Below are 23,955 nucleotides of genomic sequence, written 5' to 3'. Positions count from 1 at the left end.
GAGCGACCACTTTATAACCTGACTTCTTGTTGATGCATTAATCATACCAAAGGGTCAAAACTAATAGGACATCAAGGGGGTTGCTGCATTCATGTATAATCATTAATATCTAGGTGCATTGTTTTAAGGATGTAATAGTGCAAACCTAAGCAGAGTTATGTCTTTCTATATCCACTGAAATCAATGGAAAGGTGTATCTTTGCTTGCCAGTGTCCGTTGCTAATACAAAACAGGTTAGTAATACCTCCGGGCTATTTCATTTCCTTATCACCCTACATTACAAGGTTGAAAACAACAAAGTGCAGAATATGAACATTCTGCAAAGCAAATAATCATTTAGGTTCTCTCTTTAAAGTGGCGCTGCTGTTTGTTGCCTCTAGCCCTATTCTTCACTCGGACATCTGTTTGAAAATAAGCACCCAATAATGCTGACAACCAAAGCCCCTCTGTTATTGACATAGGGACTAGATTACTATAATGCACTCTGCATAGGGCTCCCTTCAAAGCTGAGTCGGTACAGTTGGCAATTAGCAGGAGCTAGGCATATTACTCCCATTCCACAGTTGTTCTGCTGGCTACCCATCAGGTACTGGGTTCAATTCAAGATGGATATCACATACAAAGCCCTTCATGGCCTTGATCCCTCGTATCTACAAGACTACCTCTTTCCCTGTGCTCTGCCACAGCAGATTTGCTCATCTGAACAGGGACTTCTGCAGGCGCCTCCCTGCAAACGGACAAAATCAGCGACTACCCATACATGTATTTTCCCTGTAGTGGCCGCTACCTTATCGATGGCCTGCCTGAAGAGGACAGGAAAGTTCCCACTCTCCTGGCTTTCTGCAAACTATGCAAAACCAATTATTCAGGAGCATATTTTTACACAGGTGATACGGCTATACTATAATGGAATGGTTCAGAAAGATGCTTTAAACAAAGCAAAGGGACTGTGGACTATACCACTGTGTGGAGTACTTAACAGTCAGTTGCTGCATGTATTCCTTACTATGTAATTTCTGCATTGTTTAGCATCTCATGTTAATACTTATGTTTTATTTTAGATTTTTCTCAGATTTCTGCACTCCTAATCCTGTTACATTGCCTGTTGGATACCCCATCTTGTGGATTGTATTGACTTACACTGTGTAATCTACCTTGAGTCTTAGTGAGAAAGACAAAACTATAAATAATGTAAATAAATTAAAAAATGATTATGAGGAAAAGTTAAAAGTTCTATATGTATCCTTATTTTACATTCACCCTTATTTTACATCAGGTCATAGATGCTTCATAGCGTCACAGTGGTGCAAAAATATTGATCCTTATGATTTTCATGAGGATGGATTTAGGTGGGTTGTCGTGTTGGTCTGCAGTAGAACAGCAGGATTTGAGTCCAGTGGTACCTTAGAGACTAATAAGATTTCCAGGATGTACGCTTTCGAGAGCAAGAGCCCCCTTCTTCAGATACCAGATCCTGGTAATTTTTACATGTCATCCTCCAGAATCCCCTGTGAATTCCCTACCCACTACAATTTGACAATCACACATTCAGCTCTTCATGGTTCAAACACATTGATCCGAAGTATAGGTGCTCATTATTTGCGTTTGAAATGTATACTTAAATTATCCACAGACTGGACTGTAAAAAAACCAGATTCTGTGCTTTGTGGTGCACAAAAACATGGATCCAAGGCACAGCTCTGCTCTACACCTTGATGATATCTTAGCACTGCATCCTTTTTTGTTTTGTTTTTGTGGCACTGTGTCTGTGGACATAGATGAGGTGTGTTATATTTTACAGTGCATTTCAACAGAGCCCATGTTAACATTGTAAGGATCAAATTTTTAATGCATTTTGATGCCACAAAGTGATGTCAACTGTGGACAAGCATATGAGCTGTGATACAATAGGGTTTTAGTGTAATTTTATAGTTTAAAAACCCCTATGAATTCAGGTAGATCCATTTTAAACAATTTAGATTTGATTTTTACCCCCTATTGTGGACAAAATATATGATTGACGTTCCATAAGAACGGGTTACCACTTCATCATGGTAACCGATTCCTATGTGAGATGAGGCGACTCAACGTTATAAAATGAAACGAAACGAGATGAAACAAAAACCAACACAGCCAGTTTCAATAGTTGAAGAATCCATTCTTTAATTGAATCGGAATAATAAAAGGGGGGAAACAAATAGCAACTCCACCCGACGCCACTAGAGTTCTCCTTCTCCCAAAGATCTGGTGTCTTCATCCTGAAACCCTGTTTACCCCAGAAAGCTAGAAGTGTGGACAGACAGGAGAGAAGGGAGAAAATTCAGACACAATAAAACTCCCGATGGGGGGAAAAATTATGTAGGAGGAGGAGGAGGGAGCCGCGGCCTGGGAAAGGGATTGAAAAGTTTCGCCTGGTTTAACTTCTTCCTCCCCCCCCTTCAGCAACAGAAAGAGCAGCAGCCAAGAGCACAAGGTGAGAGAGACTCTCTTCAGTCTGGGGAGGAGGAGTGTGCGTGCGGGGTGGGGGGACGACTTTGAATTTACGGCTCTGTGGAGATTATCTGTGTCTTTTTTTCTCCCCGGCTTTGGGGGGCGAGGGAAGCGTCCGTGCCTCTTGCTCAATGTGGGATTTCTCTCCTTTTTTTTTCTTTTTTAAATATGATGGAGGATTATAAACATGGCGCCTTAAAAAACACACACACACTACAAAATCATGTACACGTTGAAATACGAGAGAAGGCTGCTTGGGGAGGAAGGGAAAGGTTGAATTCTTGCTTTGATAGGAAGAATCGCCCAGCCCCCAATTTAATAAAATAAAAACCGGGGAAAGGGGCAAAGAATCCGTTAATGAAGATAGACTGTGCCAAGTGGATCGTAGCCTCCTTCCCTCCCCGGGTATGGAGAATCATTTTTTGGACATCGCTGGAAATCTTAAGTGCAATTTTTATAACGCGGGATGGGAATGCATTGGTGATGCCTCTTGTATTAATAACCCCCCTTTTCTTTTGACGATTTCTTAAAGAGGGGGTGGCTTTTTCCCACTCTTTTAAAAAATAAAGTTGTATCTACCTGGCGGATAAGGTGTGAGAGATTCGCGTGCATAGAATATAGAGACGGGATGGGAGAGGAAAAGGGTGTGTGTATGTTAGAAACGGCGGGGAGGGGGGGGCTACTTTTCTGTTACGGCCTGCATAGAACGTGGAGCCGGGGACTCGCGTGACTGGAGAGGCCGGGCGGAGCGCAGCCCTCTTCGGCCGCACCCTTTACCCTCGGTTGGGCCTCCTAGACTGAGGACGCCCGTTTGCCTCCCTCCCCTCTCGTGTGTGATACGTCTCTGTGGCGGCTTTGGAGACAGGTTTGGACCGACTAACAGCAGGGGCTCGGTTGGGTTTGGGCGCCACAGGGAAATGACAAGGGAGGGGGAGAGAAGAGCTCATTATGGGGAAACCACGCTGGAAGGAGACAGGTTGCGTTTTACGCCTGGCTTCCCTAAAGGCTCGGGAAGGGTGAAATGTGTCCCCACGCCCACTCCCCAAAAGGGGGATCAGGGAAGGAGGAAACGGGAGGGTTTATTCTGTTTGTTTCTCTTTAAACATATGGGAGACTTTCAGAAAAGGGGAGGAAATGTGGGAAGGTTATACGCTGTCATTGGGTGTGGACAGGTTAAAAACAGCACCGTGGACAGCTAGAGGAAGAGGGTTAGTTGGATTAACCTTCCTCCCCTAAAAAGAAAGGTGTTAAAGAAGGACCTGGGCAATATGCCCGATAAGATGTGGGGAGATTTTTTTTTAGTGATGGGGTGGGAGGGAAATAGGATATTTATGTGATTTTCTCCCCCCCCCCCCGAAAAAGGTATATATTCAGGAGTAACATTAACATTATTTGGTTATCCCATTAATATTCTTTAACCCTGCTAGTGTATTCACTGTAAATGGGTGGTTGAAGGCCATGGGGCAATATTCCCACAGTTAATGGATGGAGGAGGGATTCTAATTTGTTTGGGTTCCTAACTGTTGTTTTAGGATAATTTGTGGGGTATGTGAAGGTGGAGTCTTGACTTGCATATATGTATTATAACATCTGTTAGTGAAGGTTGAAATCTTCTTTGTTAAAGTTCTCTTTTTATTTGTTTGGCAGTGGGTGATATTGAACTAATTTTATTATATATTTTTTATTTGATTAGGTTATATCCATTGTTTCCAGTAGTACACTGAAGTTATCTAACAAAGCTGCCAATTCAAAGAAAGAAAGAAAAGTCACAGGCTTAGGTAGCACAGGTTATTCTGTCAAATATTGTAAGGGTTAGGTTGTACTATCTGCTCCTACTAATACATGAACAGTTTGTATTGGCAGGTGGCTGGTTTGTGTAATCCTTTACTTCCAGAGAATGAGAAAAGATTCCTGTATTGAATCACTATATAATGATTCCTAAATTGAATATATGAAAGATTTAGGGGATTCCTTTGTCTGGGTAAAGGCAGTTATATATATAAATATATATGGAAGTTCACTGGGTGACCAGGGCCAATAATATTCTCTCAGCCTAACTTATTTCATAGCATCATTGTGAAGATAAGAATGAAAGAGGAGAGAACAATGTTGAATGTTGCATTGGATTGTGGAGGGTGTGGGGGAGAAAAGCTGGTATAAATAAATAAATAAATATGGACGACTCAGTGCACTGTGTTCTCATTAGGATTTTTGAAGTCCTCTCAGATTTTCAAGCAATCACATACACTTTTCTCCAACCACCTTCCTCACCTAATTGTGTGTTCTCAGAGGAGGCATTTACTAACAATGTTTCTTCCTTATCCTATCTTAAATAGAAATGTAAAGACATAATGAAACAGCTCCAGCAGCTTAGTATGATCCTTTACATCCCAATTTAGTATTCTGCTTAGGAGATGCATATTGCAACAACCCAGTCTGTGCTGAAACACTTAATATTTATATCATATTATGAAATGAAATATTGGGGGGTAAGAGTCTTGTTGAATGCTCAGGAATAGGCGTGGGCACGAACCGTGAAAAAACCGAACTGTGTGGTTCCTGGTTTGTGCGTTTTCACGAACCACAAATTTCCCCAAATGGGGGCAAGTTCGCAAACCATTTTGTGGTTCGTATATGGGGTTTAAATGCCCCTTTCCGTGCCGCTTAGCAGCAGCATGAAAAGGGGCATTTTAAACCCACCGATCAGCTGCTTGTGGGGCTTGGCTGGCTGGCCAGGAGTTCCTGGCCGGGCAGCCAAGCCCCGCTGTTTAAATTATCAGCTGCTGGTTGGGGTCAAGCAGCTGATTGGTGGATTTAAATGCCCCTTTCCGTGCCGCTTTGCAGGATGGAAATTGCTTTTTAAAACAAACAAAACGAACCAGCATACCAGTTCAGAAGTTCGTGGAAAGGAGCTTCCACCAACCAGGCTGGTTTGTGGTTCTTTTTGGTTTGTGTTCTGTTTTGTGCCCATCTCTACTCAGGTACGCTTAAAAAATAGCTATCCTAACTATTGATCCAGTCCTCCAACTGTAATTCAATTTCCAAAGGAATGAATCAAGCATGTTCTGCTGCCACAATGGAGTTCAATATATTGCTTATTTTAGATGAAATTCTAATAATTTTTGTTTTTAGTCTACTTCTCAATTTCTGGTATCTAAAATTTTCCAGACAGCTATCCCTTTAAAGTATTGGCCGCTCAAATTGTGAATAGGATGCAGTTTGCTGCAAAAATGCAAACTTTGTAGGGCTGTTGTAATTCAAAAAATATGGAATGATTCAGAGATTTCAAAAAGGGGAGTTTCATTGTATTTTGTGACTGTGAGTGTGAACATGAAGGAATCCTGCACTTACAATGACTTATTAAAGCATCAGGTTAAGACTTTTTTTAAATTTCTCTGAGGTTTTTAAGGATTTATTTGTGCTTCTTGTGTTTTTCTATACCTTCTACTAGATTCTATGGTTGTGCGTATTTACACTCTTTGTCTGTTTTATATTAATTTGATTATATTGTACGTTACATTGGAGACTTTTTAAAAAAAGTAATAGAGTAGCCTTTAAGTTTAGCAAGGTCCATTAGATAGCATCAGGGCCTGGCAGAATTGAACACTGGTTTCATCCAGACCCTTACTTTCATTTCACGCACACAAAGTAACACCCCTCTACTTTGTATTAAGCTATCCAGAATAAATAATACACCCTACTTCCTTGATAGTCACTAATACAGAAGTGTGATCGAAAGGTGGGGAAAATCTATCTCTTTTCCATTATTAAACCACCTCTTTGTGAATAGGAAAGCATGCTTACATAATTTGGGGTGTGTATGTAAATCTGTGTCCACAGCCCATGGTGTTTGCATCAGTTTTTGAAAAAATGAACGCAGTGTGCAGTCTGGCAATTTTTTTTTAATCAAAAGACTTGAGGAGAGATGTGAATCCTAGTTATGTGCAAATATTTATGTTCATATTTGTGGAAGATTCCATTTTTACTCACAGATACATCTTTAGATGGGAATTGGGTGACTTATTTGGTTTTCATTTTGTTAAATGTACACACCATGATAATCAAGAACTTACAGGCACTGATTTTTCTGGTTGCTCTTCAGAAGCAGATTTCTTTCTCCTAAAAGGAATGTCACTTAAGTGCCACAAATATGATAGCTGTGATTTTTAGGGCATTTTGAGCTTGCTCTGATTTTAAAAGCTGTCAAAACTATTTCCCCTGATTGGGACCAAACTGTTAGAACACTAAGCTGCAAATATTGTGTTGTATTCTTCATTGTATAAAACTCTCTACTATCCTTATTTCATTTATCATAACAGTTATCCTGGGAGATCGGTCAGACTGAGGCTTGAAGCTAAGAAAACCTGTTGCCTCATGGTTGCAAAGGGATTTGAATTTGGGTTCAAAGCTGAAACTCAGTCCACTTAATTTTTAAAAATCTTACTATTTTAATGCATAATTTTAAGTAGTTCTAAGTGTTTGCATGGAAGACAAAAAGTACCCTAAGGTCTCTGACTGCTAGGCTTCAATGAAAGGGAATAAAACAAAGAAAAGTCAATTTTTTTTACAATAAAAGAAATGGGGCAAGGGAGGGTATTGGGTTGGAAGTGATGAGCTCCATCTTGTGCAGTTTGAAAAGTTGGTGAGTTACCATCGGCGGTAGAGTTGGGAAGAGGGGTTTTTCTGCTAAGTGGGAAGAGCACTTATATTGCAAGTGATGAATATGTAGGTTTAGCCCCGATCTCCAGTTTAGATAAGGTCATGAAGAGCAGTTATTGCCAAAGGCTTTTGCTCTCATTTCTACTTTGCCTCATGTGAGATTTATGGACATTCAAATTGCCAGAGGATGTTGTTGCAAACCTTTCCAGAAATCCCTTCAGCTGACATGTGTTCAACTTCTCCCAAAACTGAAGGGTTGGATGCAGTGCCGTGACACTGTAGGGTTATACTCCTGTTAGACTTGTACTCATATTGGACTTGAGGCAGTTGGGTTGTTAGACCTGAATAGCCTTTGCCAGTATTCCTAGGCATCACATACAGTTTTCTGGCATAACTTTATCCTTAATGTGTGTCTTGACGTAGTGACTGTGTCATTAAGTTTAGGCTTGGAACTTTTTTTGGGGGGGGGGATAGATTTATAGCAGAAGATTAAATTAGATTTTTTTAAAAAATCATGAACGATAAACCAACTTCGTAGTAGTCCAAGGAATATGCTAGAAGAGATTACTCCAGATTAATTTTCTCAAATGGATGTTGGCCAACAGGATGAAAATGAATAAACATTGGATTGAAATGAAATAAGGGTTATGTTGGAGGTATTTATGAAGAGATCAGTAATGTAGCATGTCACTGTAGTTCCCCGGCTTTTGCAAGTTAACGAAACAAAGCAGCATATCCTTTAAAACATTAGAGCCTAGGGAAATGATTTCCTGTTTGCATGAGCAGAGCAGTATGGCTTGGTTGTAATTTTTCATTTCTACAAAGCAACTAATTTATCAAAAAAACTGTAATACGATAACTTAAAACATACTGATTGTAGACATGGCCTTGAAAGTTCTAGCAACAGTCAAAATGTTGGATAGGAGATGTGCTATAGGAAAATTCTGTGTTTTAATAGTCTGAAATCCTAGAATAATCACTTTTGCAGGCTTGTTAGTATTCCTTGTCGAAAAATAAAATACACCTTTTTAAAAAAAAGCCTGCTGACATGAAGATCAGATGAAAAAAGAAAAGATGCTTCACTCCGAAAATGTCATCATTTGTTGAACGTTCATCATTTATCTATATTTTAAGGAAGAATAAAAGCAAGTAGACTTGGGGGTGGCAAAAGTCATATTTCATGTAGTTCATATTTCATTAATCACAAAAGCCCCAGTATTGTTTCACACATTCTGTGAGCACTTTTTGGATGGCCATTTGGAGTGTGTTACTGAACACCTTGAGGGAATTCAAGCATTTTCTGATTCTTTTATATGAGAAGTTGGAAGTATTGTTAAAATTATTCCTTTCATAGGCTTACATTTTAAAGCAATTCCTAGAACTAAATAAATGCTTGTTCATTTGCTTCAAAATCTTTATGGGAAACATAGTTTGCAAAGTGAGAGTATAGTAAAATTTGGTTAGACCATTAACAATGCAATTCTAAGAAGAGTTACTATGTTCAGGATTGAACTGTCATACTTCTTTTGAATTGATCTTTTTCTTTGCTTTGGTTGCTTTACGAAGAGAGCTTTGATTGCTTTTCATTGTATTACTTGTTGATTTTCTTAGGCTTTATTCACGTTATTTTCCAATACTGCAGTGACTCTTTGTAACAAAATAAGTGATTTCATCCATCTATTTAAAAAGGTTTGTTAGGACTGTGAAGATTTTAAATCTGCCATATATGTAACACATAAATGCTACAGAACTGTCATTATTAGGGGTGTGCAAGCCAAAAATTTTCGGCTATAGCCGAAAGTAGAAAGCCGAAAGAAGATTCTCTATCGTTAAAGCCGAAAGCCGAAACAAGAATCTCTTTCGGCTTTCGACTTTCGGGATTCTTTCGGCATTATTTCGGCATTCTTTCGGCTTTTTTCTATGGGAAAATGCCTCCGTCTTCCAGGACGCCTGGAGGAGGCATTTTCCCACCAAATAAGCCCAAAATTGGTGGGGACCTTCCTCTAACCCTTCTCTAACAACCACCCAAGTTTCAGACAGATTGGACTTTGGGGGGCCATGTTATGGCCCCCCAAAGCAGGTCCCCCCATCCTCCCATAAGAAAGCGAAGGAGCAGCATATTGTTAGCATGCTGCTGCTGATCTTTCTTCATTATTTCCTATGGGGAAAAAATGAAGAGGCAGGCTTCCTTTGCCAGGGGTGGCATTTTGCATGCAAAATGCCCCCCAGCCCTCAGGGGCCCTTCTCCCACCCCTCCTCCCACCCCCCACCAAGGCTCAGCCTGCTCCCACTTGGGGGGGGGCATTTCATGGCCTCCCCAAGTAGGTGCTCTAATCTCTACCACTGACAGCTGGGGGAGGCTTGTGTTGCCAGGGGTGGCATTTTGCATGCAAAATGCCCCCCAACCCTCTGGGGCCCTTCTCCCACCCCTCCTCCCACCCCCCACCAAGGCTCAGCCTGCTCCCACTTGGGGGGGCATTTCATGGCCTCCCCAAGTAGGTGCTCTGCTCTCATCTCTACCACTGACAGCTGGGGGAGGCTTGTGTTGCCAGGGGTGGCGTTTTGCATGCAAAATGCCCCCCAGCCCTCTGGGGCCCTTCTCCCACCCTTCCTCCCACCCCCCACCAAGGCTCAGACTGCTCCCACTTGGGGGGGCCATTTCATGGCATCCCCAAGTAGGTCCTCTCAGCCCCTAAAGTCCACCCCTTACAGCCCCACACAAACCCAATTCCCCCCCAGCTGCCACACACAGACCCAAATCCCCACATTAGCCCCTCACAGACCCAAATCCACCCCCACCTGCCCTACACCCATAACCCCAGGAACAGGCTGGCAAAGGCCAGCCCTCTCCCTTTGTTCCCTATGCTGGGAACTTCTAAACTCTCTTTCCCTGGGCAATTCTGCACAGCCCAGGGGTGCCACAATGGTGGGCACACTTCTGAGTGCCAGCTGGTCCCTGTGAAAGAGCACCTGAACCACAGACACCCTCCCTCAAATTCCCCCACCACCTACAGAGATGGCTGGCCAGCCAGCCCCATTGTTCCCTATGATGGGAACCAACTGCACAACAAAGAATAAAACAAGAACAACACAAAATAAAGTTTTAAAAAAATTATTTTCTCCCTTCCAAAGTACAAGTAGGCAAAGCATTATGACACATTACACCAGCAGTCCCCCACACAGAAAAATTAAAACAAAACTCACTTAACATCAGAGAATCACAAAGCATGATTCCTGTCAAAAACACTTTATTTCTTGAACAGCTTTAGGTTACACAGCAGGGGGGAACACCAAAGGGCATGGCAGCACTATCTTACACAAAAATAACACAACTCACTTAACATCAGAGAATCACAAAGCATGATTCCTGTCAAAAACACTTTATTTCTTGAACAGCTTTAGGTTACACAGCAGGGGGGAACACCAAAGGGCATGGCAGCACTATCTTACACAAAAATAACACAACTCACTTAACATCAGAGAATCACAAAACACAATTCCTGTCAAAAACACTTTATTTCTTGAACAGCTTTAGGTTACACAGCAGGGGGGAACACCAAAGGGCATGGCAGCACTATCTTACACAAAAATAACACAACTCACTTAACATCAGAGAATCACAAAAACACAATTCCTGGCAAAAACACTTTATTTCTTGAACAGCTTTAGGTTACACAGTAGGAGGGCACAACAGGGCATGATAGCAATGTACTACAAAAAATAATACAACCCACTTCACCGTTTTTGACAGCAATTGTGTTTGTGTGATTCTCTGATGTGAAGTGAGTTGTGTTATTTTTGCGTAGTACACTGCTTTCCTGCTCTGCGGTGCCTTCCTACTGTGTAACCTAAAGCAGTTACAGAAATAAAGTGCTTTTGACAGCTATTTTTTGGGGTGATTCTTTAATGTGAAGTGAGTTGTGTTATTTTTGTGTAAGATACTGCTTCCGTGCCCTTTGGTGTCCCCCCCCCTGCTGTGTAGCCTAAAGCTGTTCAAGAAATAAAGTGTTTTTGACAGGAATTGTGCTTTTGTGATTCTCTGATGTTAAGTGAGTTGTGTTATTTTTGTGTAAGATAGTGCTGCCATGCCCTTTGGTGTTCCCCCCTGCTGTGTAACCTAAAGCTGTTCAAGAAATAAAGTGTTTTTGACAGGAATTGTGCTTTTGTGATTCTCTGATGTTAAGTGAGTTGTGTTATTTTTGTGTAAGATAGTGCTGCCATGCCCTTTGGTGTTCCCCCCTGCTGTGTAACCTAAAGCTGTTCAAGAAATAAAGTGTTTTTGACAGGAATCATGCTTTGTGATTCTCTGATGTTAAGTGAGTTGTGTTATTTTTGTGTAAGATAGTGCTGCCATGCCCTTTGGTGTTCCCCCCTGCTGTGTAACCTAAAGCTGTTCAAGAAATAAAGTGTTTTTGACAGGTATCATGCTTTGTGATTCTCTGATGTTAAGTGAGTTGTGTTATTTTTCTGCGGGGGGGACTGCTGGTGTAATGTGTCATAATGCTTTGCCTACTTGTACTTTGGAAGGGAGAAAAAAAAATTTAAAACTTTATTTTGTGTTGTTCTTGTTTTATTCTTTGTTGTGCAGTTGGTTCCCATCATAGGGAACAATGGGGCTGGCTGGCCAGCCATCTCTGTAGGTGGTGGGGGAATTTGAGGGAGGGTGTCTGTGGTTCAGGTGCTCTTTCACAGGGACCAGCTGGCACTCAGAAGTGTGCCCACCATTGTGGCACCCCTGGGCTGTGCAGAATTGCCTAGGGAAAGAGAGTTTAGAAGTTCCCAGCATAGGGAACAAAGGGAGAGGGCTGGCCTTTGCCAGCCTGTTCCTGGGGTTATGGGTGTGGGGCAGGTGGGGGTGGATTTGGGTCTGTGAGGGGCTAATGTGGGGATTTGGGTCTGTGTGTGGCAGCTGGGGGGGAATTGGGTTTGTGTGGGGCTGTAAGGGGTGGACTTTAGGGGCTGAGAGGACCTACTTGGGGAGGCCATGAAATGGCCCCCCCAAGTGGGAGCAGTCTGAGCCTTGGTGGGGGGTGGGAGGAAGGGTGGGAGAAGGGCCCCAGAGGGCTGGGGGGCATTTTGCATGCAAAATGCCACCCCTGGCAACACAAGCCTCCCCCAGCTGTCAGTGGTAGAGATGAGAGCAGAGCACCTACTTGGGGAGGCCATGAAATGCCCCCCCAAGTGGGAGCAGGCTGAGCCTTGGTGGGGGGTGGGAGGAGGGGTGGGAGAAGGGCCCCAGAGGGTTGGGGGGCATTTTGCATGCAAAATGCCACCCCTGGCAACACAAGCCTCCCCCAGCTGTCAGTGGTAGAGATTAGAGCACCTACTTGGGGAGGCCATGAAATGGCCCCCCCAAGTGGGAGCAGGCTGAGCCTTGGTGGGGGGTGGGAGGAGGGGTGGGAGAAGGGCCCCTGAGGGCTGGGGGGCATTTTGCATGCAAAATGCCACCCCTGGCAAAGGAAGCCTGCCTCTTCATTTTTTCCCCATAGGAAATAATGAAGAAAGATCAGCAGCAGCATGCTAACAATATGCTGCTCCTTCGCTTTCTTATGGGAGGATGGGGGGACCTGCTTTGGGGGGCCATAACATGGCCCCCCAAAGTCCAATCTGTCTGAAACTTGGGTGGTTGTTAGAGAAGGGTTAGAGGAAGGTCCCCACCAATTTTGGGCTTATTCGGTGGGAAAATGCCTCCCCCAGACGTCCGGGAAGACGGAGGCATTTTCCCATTGAAAAGCCGAAAGAAAGCCGAAAGAATCCCGAAACGTTTCGGCTTTTTTCTTTCGGCTACCCGAAACGTTTCGGCATTCCCCGAAACGTTTCGGCATTCCCCGAAAGAAGCCGAAACACTTTTGTTTCGGCATTCTTTCGGCATTCTGAATGCCGAAACGCACATCCCTAGTCATTATTATTTGCATCATAAACATAGTTTATAGATATGGTACAGTTTTGCGTCTTTGGCGTCTATTACTGTTTGCATGCGTGGAAATAATTTTGTTATTAGAATAGCTTGTGTGTTGTCAAAATGTTCTTCCTAGTGACATATGTGATTAGTGACCACTGATAAATGTAGGAATGTATGTAAAGTAACTGCTAATTGTTGACATTGCCAGAGAAACTGTATTATATGAGTCAGAATTCCAGCTTTAAACCTGATCTCAGATTTAGGACAGGCTCCATTGAATTTGCAGAATGCTTTGCTCCGTTAATATAGTAAAGAACAAAATGCTGAATTAAAACATGGAAGATTTAGCAAAAGAGATTCTATTTGAGTTTTCTCCCTTGTCTTTTGCATGACTTTTCAGTGAAGTTCCACTATTATAAATAGCTCATATAATATTCTTAATCTTCTTAAGGTAGTAAGAATTTTTTATCTGTGTTTATATAATTTTTATTCTTTTAAAAATTGTATAAGGAGAGCATGCAAACAATAATAAAACAAAATAAAGAAACTGGTAATAAAGTCAGCGCATGAGGGTAGTTGTGCTTGGGGAAAAGGATCTTTCTTGCTTAAACAAAAGTATAATTTATTTAGAAAAACATAAGCGTGATGGTTGCAGAGTTTTGTTAAGTGTATTCAGAATAGATCTGCACAGATCTTCACTGGCAGATGCAGGCTGCAATCTGAAGAACATTTTCCTGGGAGTAAGCCCCACTGAAGAAAATATAACTTACTTCTAAGTAGATCTGTTTAGGATTGCTCTCACAAAATATAATCCTAAGCAGAGCTACTCCAGTCTAAGACCATTGATTTACACAAACTGCTTCTTTGAGTGGCCAGGGGAAGGTGCCTTGAGTTAGTAACTGATTTATGCTAGACATCAAGAGCTCATTCATGCAATGTTTATATGATTTTAATAACCAAGATGGTCAAGAATTCAGAGCACAAGTAGGGGCTTTCACATATGCCAGGATCCTGCCCATATCCATATGTTCTTGTCTTTCTCCCTGTGTAATGATTTTAAGTAAATGTGTGCATGTGTCTTTAAATGCTTGGTGTGGTATAGATGAAGAGTGGGGGGGCATGAAAGAGAGGGATGAGTGAGTGATATGATTGGTTGATGACTGAGAGTGTGGGCGGAGTGAAGGCAGTTTTAGACTGAGAGCCGTGAGAAAAGATTCAGTCAGGGCAAGAGAGGCAAGCTGTGTGCAGCCTGAGCTTGTGTATGTTGTCTGAGAGAAATACGACCTATGTGGAAACCTGAACTGTGTGTTTGTGAAAGAACATTCAGTCAGGGAAAAGCAGGCAAACTGCGTGTGCACCTGAGAAAAGGTCTTTTTTGTAATTGAGAGAGAAACTAATATCAAAAGCAGGCAAACTGTGTGTGAAGCCTCAGAGAAGATCTATGTGACTGGGTTTAAGTAACTTTAAGAACTGAGAACTACTCTTTTGAAACCATCAAGTTTTAGAAATAATATGAAATCAATATGCTTCTTATCAAAATAAAAGTTTACTTTGGTTTTTTTATATCCCAGAGTATCTGTCATTCCTATATCCCATTCCTTTCCTCAGGGCCACATAGTACCATGAAAAAGCCTGACTCTTGGGCATGTTACTAAAGGGGAAATTTAAATACAGTAACTTGGAATATAATATTCCTGGTGGCAGCAATCTACCCAGAGGGTGTAAGAGAAAGATTAAAGGCAAAATCTACCAAAGAGAAAGAAAGGGGTCGTAACACCCTGCTATGTGAATTACAGGGTTTTTTTTGCTCACCTGTTATGTCTGATTGGCTTTTGCCAGTATTCATGAGCAAGTTAATCCCTCAAAGTGCCGTGGTATTGGCGTAGTTGTGAGGCAAGTATGGTGATAGCATCCTGAGACAGCAGAATCAAGTTAGGAGACCCAGCTTCAAATCACCTCTCTGCCATGGAAGCTGACTGGCCGACCTTGGGCCTGTTACACACACTCATCCTATCCTACCACACAGTGGTGTTGTGAGGATAAAATGGAGAATGTTGTACACCACTTTGGGTGCTCATTGGGGAGAAAAGTAGTATAAGCAAAGTAAATAATTGGGGGACCACCACTTTTAGAACCTTCTTTACATATAAAGTTGCTTGCAACTACATAGTATATTAGGCTGCAAATCTTGTACTATTTTTCCTACTTGCAGATTTTTTTTTTTAATTTAGGGGAACATTCAAAAATGTGACCTCCCCTGCAGTCTGAGATAGTCCATTCTGTTATCTCAGAACTCGAACACCTCATTCATTTTGCTGTACGTTTAGATCACGCTGTGGCTAACCCTATTAAAGTGAGTGAACTGAGCTCGATGTTGTAACCAGTCGTCAGAATAGCAGTTATAGTTAACATATTTCTGTAAGGTTCCAGAAACATAATTCAAGGGACAGAAACTTTTCCCATTCTACTCCCTAGATCTCCCAGAGTTACCCTTTTCATGTTGTTGTTCGAAGGAAACGATATGCAAAGCTATGATAATGCCCCAAAGAATCTTCACAGAGAGAGATGGATTGTGTCCTGACAGTGTGCTTCCTAAAAGCTAGAAAATTTATTAAAATTGTCACTGAATAAATATTCCCTGGAACAAAAGCCTTTAATGTGCACCCATCTCATGTGCTCATCTTCCTTCTTCATTTATCCATACAAGTATTGCCTCCCAATTCAGCCTTGCTTTTTCCTACTTACGACGTGCATAATTTCATGTGAAATTAAGAAGAACAAATTCCTGTGAGATTATAAAAATCCATTTTCTTTTCAAGGTACTGCCTTTTCAGTGTGAAGGGGTATGGTGTTATTCTTTTTTTCAAGGAATCATACAAATTATTTGACAAATAGTATTGGAAACTCATTTAGCTAAGGGATATACATCCCATGGGCTTGTGATTTGGAGGTAATAGTACGTTTAATATGCAAGAACTAGATGAGTGTGTGTGGTGGGGAGGGGAACTCTGTTAAAAGGCTAGAGGGGGAGTTGTTTGTTCTTCATTTGTCATGGCAATTTAAAAATTGAAAAGCAGCATTTTACATCCCTTTCTTTCCTGCAGGTTCCCATTGGCAGGTAATTCAGGGGCAAGATAAGGGCTCTGTGCCATCTGCCACCTTGATGAGGGGATTAAATTAGAACATATTTTAGGACAATCACTCAAGTTCTCTCCAGGAACATTTATAACTCACATGTACATCATACAACTATATTTCTTAAATGATCATCTCTTGAAAAATCCCTAGTTGCTGGAAGAGTCCTTTGATTCTTATGTTTATTGGACTCTTTGGGACACAGTTATTGTCTGGGTGTGGCAATCAAAGCATCCATACGTGGGTGGAAATAGTGCCATTCACCTTTACTTGTCTTTTGTTCCAAGGCTTTACTTGGCTTTGTTCCAAGGCCCCTCTCCTCCCCCCCCCCTCCTCTCATACTTTACTTGGTTTTGTTCCAAGGCTGCTCCTCCTTCCCCTCACTTCTCTCCTACCTAGGCTGAGAGATACCAAATTGGGAGGAGTGGCAAACGCCCAAGAAGATATGAGTTAAAATTCAACAAGACCTGAATACTCTGGAGAAGTGGGCGGTTGTGAACAGGATGCAATTCAACATAGATTAAGTGCACAGTATTACATCTGGGCCACAAAAATATGAATCACAAATATTGGATGGGGTAGTAGTGTTTGTGAAAGAGATCTTGGGGTAAGAGTGTATTGTAAACTAAATATGAGCAGACAGTGTAATGTGGTGGCAAAAAAGGCAAACTCAGTCTTGGGTTGTATCAAAAGGGCCATTGCATCGAAATCACAGGAGGTCATAGTCCCTCTCTATACTGCCCTGGTCAGGCCGCACCTGGAGTTCTGTGTGCAGTTCTGGAGGCCTCACTTCAAAAAGGATGTGGACAAAATCGAGAGGGTACAGAAGAGAATGATGAGGATGATCAGGGGTCTGGAGACTGAGCCCTATGAGGAACGGCTGAGGGCCTTGGGAATGTTTTGTTTGGAGAAGAGGAGATTGAGGGGGGACATGATTGCTCTCTTTAAATATTTGAAAGGCTATCATTTGGAGGAGGGCAAGGAGCTGTTCCAGTTGGCAGTAGAGGATAGGACTTGAAGCAACAGGTTTAAATCACATGAAGAAAGGTACCGGCTGGATATTAGGAAAAACTTTTTCACAGTCAGAGTAGTTCAAAGGTGGAATCAGCTGCCTAGGGAGGTGGTGTGAGCTCCCCTTCACTGACAGTTTTCAAGAAGAGGCTGGATGACTATTTGTCAGGGATGCTTGAGGCTCATCCTGCATTGGGCAGGGGGTTGGACTAGAAGGTCTGTATGGCCCCTTCTAACTCTGTGATTCTGTAGTAAAATGGCTGCCTGGTTCTTCCCATCCATCATAACACAAATGTCTTAAATGTAAGCATACAGAGCTCGAAAAATTAAAGACTAGAAAAATTAGGTAGATGTCCATGTGCCTGGAATTTTGATGCTAGTTTTAAGAAACTTATAAAGTATTTCCCCAGCTTTTTAGAATTCTTACAAAAATGTAAATTAGCTTTGAAATTGATGTATGAATTAAATATAATAATTCTAATATTTGAATCTCTGCAATACGTGTGCATTTTAGAACAGGAGAGAGAACAGTTTGTTTAGATGTGAGAGTCAGGGTGAATCTTTAAAAAATGGCTGGTGGAAGTCATGACAAATCTTTCCTGTTTCATACCAAGTCTACTCTGCAGAATTAACTCCAGTTGTATTCACTACATACATTGCTCGGCCTTCAGAAATGGAAGCATTAACTGTCCCAGTTTTTTCCACTCTGGGAATTAGAAGGTATAGAACTGAAGTAAGAATTTCTGCTGCTGCTTTTGGCTATTTGGCTTCTCACTGTTTGCAAAACGTGAACAATTTGATACTTAATATCATTGAGTCAAACTGTTTGTGTACAGATGACCTGTGGACCTAGTGGGGGTCATCTACATAATACAAAATAAAAAATCAGAAATAGGAAGAGACCTCAGAGGCTCGCCACGCAAAGTGGTCTGACGTGCTGCTGTTTGACATACATCCACCTGCGATCTGCCCAGTGCAGTAGCCATGTCTAACTTCAAAGTATAGGTTGATGTCCTCCAAGGAAGGCAGATGGATCTTAGTATTGCAAAATAAACCATGGTTTTGTACATTTGTAATTTTAACTGGGGCACAGGCAACCAGTGACAACAATTATTAACCCTGGTTAAGTGTTTTGCCTTCCATGAATACGGGGATGATATTCAGCAGTGGAGTGCCCAACTGCAAGTATGAAATCATTTGGTGGCTAGGCAAGTCTTTTAGCCCCGACCAATTTAGAGGCAGAGTGACACACAATCCACTGTTTGTCTTGCAGTGTCAACTCTGCCCCTTTCTGACAAGTTTTTTTTAATTCCTTTCTTGTTTCTGTCAACCACTTTGACCTTTACATTTCTCTTTGAGGCAAGAGACGCTTAATTGACAGAGAAAGTTGGCAAATTGTTCTGCAGTGAGTGCTGAAGAGGCCCAGGTGGTAGCTGTGCTTCCTCTATTGATGGGAGTTGCATTTTCAGGCAGGGGACTTCTAAAAATGGTTCCCATAACAATGGTTCATGTGTGCAGTAGACTCTGGGGAGGACAACAAATGTGACTGGTGGAGCTAGCTTGTGATTTCAAAAAAGTCTTCCAAAGGTCTGACTCTCCCCACCCCAGACCTATTTTGTGACTTCATTTTGTTGAAGACAGAGGGGGCACAGTCAGTAAACTGATTTTTAAAACAAATGATTTTAAAAAGCAAGCCAACACTAGGACCAACTCTGAGGAAAAAATAGCTCAAGAAAACTTTGAGATAAGAAGGAATGATTAACAAATGGAGGGGTGTGTGTATTTGTGTGTGTATTTTTTTCATGTGTGTAGTTTTAATGCCCCACTGCAAAGAATTCCTTTGGGGGTCAGTTGCCATTCCTCTGCTTACTCATCTGCACTGCTGTTTCCCCATCTGTACTGATATCTGTACTAGGAGAGAGAGAGCCTGTATATTTGGTCAGGGAGTGGGGAGGCAGATGAACCATGGAAAGAAAATGCAACGACCTGACAAACAGGAAGCAGAGGCTTGAGAAGGAAGCAGATGAAAGGGGAATATTAGGGAAAGAGGCCTGGGACTGGCCTGCTCAAGGAGTTGCTAAAAAAATTGTAGGGAAGAGCAGAAGTTTTGAAGAAGTCTGAGCTGGCAAGGGAGAGAGGGAGAGAAAACGGGCTGAGAGCTAAGCTGCGCATGACCATGGAGCTCCTTTTTGAGGGAAAGTAGGCATTTTGTAAAATGTGCATGCAGAATTGACGTAACATAGCACAAAAATAGCAAAATGTATGTAGGAAGATGGAGGACTTGAAGCTTGTATACACGTTGCAAAAGCCAAACAGGTCTTCATTCATGTCACTTAAAAGAATCTAAAGTGGCACCATGTGCATGGCTGCTAAACCCCCTAGGCTTTGGGAAAGCCCACCTGTCTCCGTTGAATAACAGCAGAAAACAAGAGAGAGCTGTCTACTGGGCCTGCGCTTCTAAAACCTCCAGGGTGCCACCAGTAACTATAATACTTTCATCATTCCAGGTCCCTGGGCCAATTAGAGATGTGTCGGGCATGAATGACATCATACACTGGGTGATCACTTCTGCCTGGCAACAAGCTTGTGAATATTTGTATTAAGAATTCCATGAGGGTAAGTAGGCAGATGTCAAACCCAAAGTTGTCATAGGAGGCCTGATCTGGGAGAAATTGCAGAGGGAGACAGACTAAGTGAGGGAGGCAGGACATGCATATCAGATAGGCTGGCTGGTTTGGAAGATTTTGTGTCCAAAACAGGAGACCAGGAATGACAAGCTGATAAAATCATGGTCAAATGAGTGAAGTTCATCACATTGACCTAGTTTTGGGCTGCAAACTTCTAATATTACTAAAAGTGGGAGACTTGTGGGGGGGGGGATTTTCACTTCCCCCACTATTTCCTCTTTCCCTTTCCCAAAAGCCCCCGTAATCTCTCACCTTTTCTTGCTTCCTTCTTCCCACCCACCAGCCAACCTACCTTTCCCACCCACCCCCCCTTTTTCAGTTTTCCCTCTTCCCTTTCCCTGGCAGCCTCTCCTTGTTCTGTGCCAGCTGCTTGGCTAGGCCCAGTAGAGCTGTGCCGGCTGCCATTCCAGGCCCAGTGGCAGGACTTAAAGGAGCACTTCAGTTTCCCTTGCATCTTCCTCCCTACACTATATCCTTTTCCCTCTTCCTGGCAGCTCCCATACCCTCATCTTTCCCTGCTTCCGTCTGTCTTTCCCACCTACCCACCAACATACATTTTGTCTGCCCCCATCTTCTGCTACATTTATTAATTTTTACTACATTTGTACCCCACCTTTCTCCACAGTGTGGTTGCTGCCAGGCCTGACCCTGATGAGTCCTCTCTCAAAGGCTTAAATAAGCCTTGAAAGGGTTCTGTCCTATCCCTCAACCTTTTACTGATAGAAACAAAGGCCTCAAAGGGCATTTCTTTCTTAAAGCTACAGGTGCTGCTGTTATTGGGGGAGGTAGGTTAACCCCTTAGTGTGTGTGTGAGTCAGGGCTTTTTTTCAGCGGGAACGCAGTGGAACAGAGTTCCGGCACCTCTTAAAAATGGTCACATGTCTGGTGGCCCTGCCCCCTGATCTCCAGACAGAGGGGAGTTTAGATTGCCCTCTGCGCTGCTCGGCAGTGTGGAGGGCAATCTAAACTCCCCTCTGTCTGGAGGTTGGGACGGGGCCACCGGACATGTGACCATTTTCGCCAAGGGCAATTTAAACTTTAAAAAACTCCCCCCTTGTTCCAGCTGACCCAAAGTGATGTCATTGTGTGGTCTTGAGTTCCACCACTGAGTTCCACCACCTCTTTTCCCAGAAAAAAAGCCCTGGTGTGAGTATGTGTGTCTGTATATATATAATTTAGATGTCAGACATCTTTCCACAGACAAGGGGCTTATCTCAGGTTTGTAGAAAGATCTGTCTTGTCCTCTCATGGCTCTGGTCTTCAGATTTAACTATCCACAGATTTGGCCACATTGAGAATTAGATATATTCATGATATAGTCTTAGTAAGTGGCATGATTATTCTGTTCGAAATATGACATTTTTCTATCTTGGTCATAAAGCAGTGGTTGTTTTCTGGTGAACAGGGTAGTGTGGTTTCACTTTTTTCCAACAGCAACATCTAATGTGTGGCTGTTCATATATGTACATTCTTGTTCTAAGGGAGAATTAGAATTTTACTCAACTACACTAAATTTGGACTGAAAATTGTGGAGGGTTGGGATTGTTTATGGTTCTTGTGGCTGCAGAGTCTTGACTCTTTGATCTGACATTGCAAGACTCCATCCTGTATGCAGACAAAACACTTGTGGAGCTGGGCCTGAGAAGGAGTATCAAGGACAATTAATTGTACCAAATATCTGCAGTCTTTTGAATGCCCTGGACCTAAACTGAGTATTTTACAGATTAAATAAACAACCACCATGACCTTGAACTTGAATTGTTATTGTACTAGAAGATAGGAGAGAACAAATTAGAAAACAATGCTTAAGTATTATTAAGGAGATGTTTTGCATTGCAAACAAGCTGTGCAAGTTTCCTCTGGGAAGTTTTCTTCATTCCTCGTAGTAACAGATAGCTAATAATCCAGTGGTTCTGAGACAGAGTCTGAGGCCAAGAATAACTTAATGGGTCTTCGCCGGTATGAGAGAGCATGTATATGAGACTCAGAAGCAATCTTCTTGCCATATTTTAAGGATATTTTGCACAGAAAACGGAGTTTGGGAGAGGCTCTAAAAACCAAATTGAGAACTAGGAAAATTGATGGGAGGGGCTGTGGCTCAGTGGAAGAGCTTCTGCTTTGCACGTAGGAGGTCCCAGGTTCAGTCTTCAGCATTTTCACTTGAAAGGACGAGGTAGCAGGTGATGTGAAAGACAGTTTATCATTAGCTTGTTTATTCTAGTTCTGCAGCACTTTCCGTTAGGTAGTTCTCGGGGTTGCTGTTAGAAATTCTGAAGTTTCTGGGGGATTGAGCCAGTTTGGTGTAGTGGTTAAGAACGCGGGACTCTAATCTGGAGAACCGGGTTTGATTCCCCGCTCCTCCACTTGAAGCCAGCTGGGTGACCTTGGGCTAGTCACGGCTCTCTGGAGCTCTCTCAGCCCCACCCACCTCACAGGGTATTTTGTTGTTGGGATAATAACAACATACTTTGTAAACCACTCTGAGTGGGCATTAAGTTGTCCTGAAGGGCAGTATATAAATCAAATGTTGTTGTTGTTGTTGTTATAATAAAATCCTGTGCATGCAAGCATGCTGTCTATCACTGAGCCATGTCCTCTAAATCTTGAGTGTCAAGTTTGAATGGGTTGGAAGGCAAAATTTAACACAGCAGATATTTCCCCTCCACCAGTTGCGGTCCTCAGGTTACCATCTACTGGATGTCTCACTGTTTAGGGTAGCCTGCCTGCTATCAGTTACAGCTTATTCCTTTTCTGTTGTAGATCCCACTCTGTTGATTGGGCACTCTGAGAAGAAGAGGATGGCACAAGCTATAGAAACTTTTCAAGGCTATTTATTTGCTAGGGGGTTTTATGGTACAGCCTCTGCACCAGCAAGCCACTATTCCTCTTGTACCATCAGAGGGCTTGGGTGGGGGTGGGGTGGGGCTTCTTTAAAAGAATTAGTAACTGCTAGATCACTATATTGTAATAACATTATAATAACCTTTTGTCATGATCTACTAGCATCTCCACATTCCAAGTTTTCATTATTTAAAAAAGTAACTCTGTAGCATTTTTCATTATGGAATTATAATGAGAAAGATATGTGGTAGTGTTGTTCTTTATCACAGAAACGCTTTAGAAAGATACTGTTAAGGCTTTTTGCTTTGAAAAGGAAATAGTGTTGGTGGTATCTTTGATATGGAGTTTACTAGAATCTCCCATGGTTAATTGACCTGAATAATGGTTAGTTTTCATGGCTCAACAGTATTGCTTTTTGGCAGTTCATAAAAAAAGCAAGAGAAATGCTCCTTTCTGAAAGGAGAAATGTGTACTGGAATATATTCAGCAGTGGTGAGCGTTCTTTATAATAAGCAGAGTGGTAAGCTGCAGTACTGCAGTCCAAGCTCTGCTCACAACCTGAGTTCGATTCCAGCGGAAGCTGGGTTCAGGTAGCCAGCTCAAGGTTGACTCAGCCTTCCATCCTTTCAAGGTCGGTAAGATAAGTACCCAGTTTCCTGGGGGTAAAGTGTAGATGACTGGGGAAGGCAATAGCAAACCACCCCATAAAAAGTCTGCCAAGAAAATGTCGTGATGCGACATCCCCCCCATGGGTCAGTAATGACTCGGTGCTTGCACCTTTACCTTTACCTAAATAACTGGGTGGTGTAGGGAAATTCTTTGTGCCATGCCTTGTTTCATCATAGGTAAATAAGGTATCTGGGTTGCAGATTGCTCCACATGCTAGTATGAGCAGGGCAGCTACTGAGCATGGGCTGCCATTTTGTGGCAATGGGTTTGTGTTCTAGACAGCTTTTTACATGTTGCATCCCAGTCTTCTATGGCTTTACCCCAGTTTCATGCGGTAAATGCTATTCACCTACGAAAATGGTCTTTGCTGTTTATACATAGTAAAATGTGTTCAGTTTCGATTACATAGATTAGAATTGCCTAACGAATTTACTTTGTGTGTGTGTACTGCTGTACATTTATAACAAATATTTGACTCTAATGCCTCGATTTAAACATGTTTAAATATATGTAAAATGCAGTTCAATCTAAATTGTATGACTTTTAAAATAAACAAAAGGG

The 23,955-nt window shown here is 42.3% G+C and overlaps 1 protein-coding gene across 1 annotated transcript in view; it reads left to right on the top strand.

Moving 5' to 3' along the window:
• Nucleotides 1-2,282: 2,282 nt before the first annotated feature.
• The window catches only part of ZMYND11 (zinc finger MYND-type containing 11), a 113,453-nt gene continuing 91,780 nt past the window's right edge, over nt 2,283-23,955 (top strand). Inside the window, exon 1 of the mRNA XM_054991195.1 lies at nt 2,283-2,473. The gene's annotated coding sequence lies outside the window, so the exon portion shown is untranslated. The remainder of the gene's footprint in view (nt 2,474-23,955) is intronic.

Source organism: Eublepharis macularius, chromosome 11 (genome assembly GCF_028583425.1).
Source record: "Eublepharis macularius isolate TG4126 chromosome 11, MPM_Emac_v1.0, whole genome shotgun sequence".
Classification (NCBI taxonomy): domain Eukaryota; kingdom Metazoa; phylum Chordata; class Lepidosauria; order Squamata; family Eublepharidae; genus Eublepharis; species Eublepharis macularius.
Note: the sequence above shows the minus strand (reverse complement) of the source record. Positions and strands in the feature narration are given on the sequence as shown.